This window comes from Cynoglossus semilaevis, chromosome 11, assembly GCF_000523025.1.
Source record: "Cynoglossus semilaevis isolate Cse_v1.0 chromosome 11, Cse_v1.0, whole genome shotgun sequence".
In the NCBI taxonomy this organism is placed as follows: domain Eukaryota; kingdom Metazoa; phylum Chordata; class Actinopteri; order Pleuronectiformes; family Cynoglossidae; genus Cynoglossus; species Cynoglossus semilaevis.
In genome coordinates this window covers 5,172,719-5,175,539 of record NC_024317.1, presented here as the reverse complement: position 1 = coordinate 5,175,539, position 2,821 = coordinate 5,172,719, and the positions used below count along the sequence as shown (strand labels likewise).

The 2,821-nt window shown below is 39.8% G+C and overlaps 2 protein-coding genes across 3 annotated transcripts in view; one reads left to right on the top strand and one right to left on the bottom strand.

Moving 5' to 3' along the window:
* The window catches only part of prelp (proline/arginine-rich end leucine-rich repeat protein), a 13,061-nt gene extending 11,218 nt beyond the window's left edge, over positions 1 to 1,843 (bottom strand). The window contains exon 1 of the mRNA XM_025060249.1: positions 1,822 to 1,843. The gene's annotated coding sequence lies outside the window, so the exon portion shown is untranslated. The remainder of the gene's footprint in view (positions 1 to 1,821) is intronic.
* The window catches only part of fmoda (fibromodulin a), a 16,719-nt gene continuing 13,898 nt past the window's right edge, over positions 1 to 2,821 (top strand). For both annotated transcript variants that reach the window (XM_025060252.1, XM_025060251.1), the window contains exon 1: positions 1 to 87. The gene's annotated coding sequence lies outside the window, so the exon portion shown is untranslated. The remainder of the gene's footprint in view (positions 88 to 2,821) is intronic.

The following is a 2,821-nucleotide window of genomic DNA, read 5'->3' as shown; positions in this document are numbered from 1 at the left end:
ATCCCTGAACAACACTGAACAAAAAGATGGAGTGCAACCTGGACAGGCTGTCAGAACCTCACCGCACCCAAACTTCTCAAAATGAAGGTAGGAATGAAGTGAAATCAGAATCATAAAGTTGTTGTTTAGGTAGGAATGAAGTGAAATCAGAATCAAAAAGTTGTTGGTTTTTTTTATTGCCAGGTAGCTTTTCACCTACGAGCCATTTTCTGGTCAACTCTAATAGAATATGATTTCAAATTTGGCAGTAAGGATACCATTTAGACAAACGTTGATGATAAAACAAGAGAGGTTGAGACGTGCGTGTGTGTGTGTGTGTGATGAACAGTTACAGCCATGAAAAGAGAGTCCAGTTACGGCCGACACGACTTGTGTGTTCTGATTAGAATTGATAGTTTGCTCTCAGTGTTTTGTTGAAATGAGATTGTAGCCTTAGTTACTAGCTAATGTCACTGGTACTTGGAGTTCCTGTTAGTATGTGGTGGGAATGTGACCACAGCCAACAGAAAAGCCACCATGCACTCACTGTGCCCCCAGCTGTACTTTATCATCAGATGGTGTGATGGCGACAGCAGAAAGACAACCACAGGAAACAGAGTTGTCCTTTCTCACGTTATCACCAACAGTTCCAACAGTTCGCAGACAGGAAACGTGTATGTGTGCATGTGCACGTGTAAATTAACACTGTCTAATGAGAGGCCTTGAGGTTTCTCGTCTTGTCTGTAAACAGGCCTGTAAATGAAAGTAACAGCTTCCTGAGTCATATGACCGAAACCGGAAGAGCTGTGCACGTCTGTGACGCATGTAGGGTTTCTTCAGCAGAAACCAACAGACTGTATGTTCACGGCCGGGAGGTCCAAACCTCAGCCCCAGCCTACAGAACCATCGCCAGAAGGAAACGGTGCACTTCCGAAAAATGGTTATTTTAATTATAATCTATAGTTTAGAGACGCTCCCTAACCTTTATTTATCAGACAAGGGACCAATAAGTGCTTCAACTGACAAGTGTTTAGCATTCGGTAAACATAACAGTCTTGAGAAATTTAATTCAAGCAAAACCTGACAAAGACTCAGTCTAATGTTTATCTGTGTAGTAGCCGTCACTGTCTTTAATATTTCATTTTGTCAAATTAATAAAATATAACACCAAACAAATGACTTTAGTTCTATATCTAATTTTAAGATTTTGTGTAACTTCTTGGTTACCACATTGTTTCTCAGATCAGATTTAATGAAATCTCTTTATAACTCCAGGTGTCTGGCAGTCAACAGCACTCACACAGGCCACATGTCAACATCGCTTACATTTCACTACAGTTTTTATCACTTATGTCATCCACTCAGTGCAAAAGTAGAAGAAAAGAAAGTTGCATTGTTTCTGACCCGACCAACAATAATTTGTGACAGTAGAGCTGGCAGAGAGACTCGGCCGTTCACGCAGCATTAAAATTTGATTTAATATTTAATAAATGCAACTGAAATCAGACATGAGTCACTTCAGTCTGGTGAAAAGAATTCATTCACCCCTGTCAGCTAGGAAGTCGTCATTTTTGGTGAAGTCATTTTTTTTTTATTCTTAGTAAAAGCTAAATTTATGAGCAGTCTCATGAACTTACAGTTTTTATCCACAAATCGATAAAGTTTTAAAGAGTGCAACGTCTTGAAAAGGTGAAAGTGAAACAGTGCAGTAACTCACACATCACATACACAGTGTCTGCCCTCGTAAATTTTAAATGCAGTGAAAATTCACAAAATTATATTTTTGAAAAGATTGGTTACAATGCAACTTCAAAAACATTAAGAAATTCAACTGTACTTTACCAACGCCACACTGATGCACTCGTCTGGTCGTGATGGAACCTTCAGGTTGTTGCTGTGGCTGTGTGGGAAATCAAAGGTTTTATTGAGAGAAAAGGAATGACCGGTGGTTTAATGTTTTCACCAGTATAAACCTCAGTGTCTGTGACTGTAAATGACATGAGGCGAAGGGTCTTTATTAAGACTGAATATAAGGAAAGGGGAAGTGTGTACTGTACATTTTTTAAAGTGGAATTTTATTACATCAAATTTTGGTAAAAGTCACTAAATGGACACAATTAAAAATTCAGTTCTTTCACAATAAATTCAGTCAAAAGCTGGTTCCACAGTGAGTGGTTTCTGCTGTTGTTGAGTCTCCCAGGTGTTGAGTCTCCCACCTGTGCCATCTGGCTCTCTGTCAGCCCTAACATTAACCGTCTGCTAAAACCCTGAAAACACAGCCTGTCTCTTCTTAGCAGTTTGAGACTCTGGAGAGATGTTTCTATTATAAGCTTGGTACTCGTACCCTCACTTTAAAAGTCCTTCCTTATGGTATGTTGGCATCGTTGTGTGTTGTCAGGCTAACAAAAATGCGTTAGCAAAACTAGAGGACATGGCACCACTGTTAGCTTCAAACCCTCTCCAGCAAACTTGCAGTTACAGTAGTACCAGGGTCCACAAAGACTGCTGAGAACATATTCCCCAGAGCATTAGCCCATGAGCACTAATCTGAGCTGGAGAGGATGTAGACATGCCTTCAAGTCTTATTTACCCCAACGTCTGATCCTTCCAGCAGAAATCAAGAGCAGGCAGTTGTTTTTCTAATCTTTCTATGTCCAAGTTTGGAAAGACTTGTTAATTCCAGCTTCACTCAAAATTCAGCTTTAAAGAGCTTATAAGCTGTTGTCTCCAACAACAATATTCAGTCTATAGTCTCTCTGGGAGGCTTAAGATTTTTTCTCATCTTTGAATCAACCCATCCAGGTGTTGGTTCTGTAGTAAAATGACCAAGCCCATTTGACAA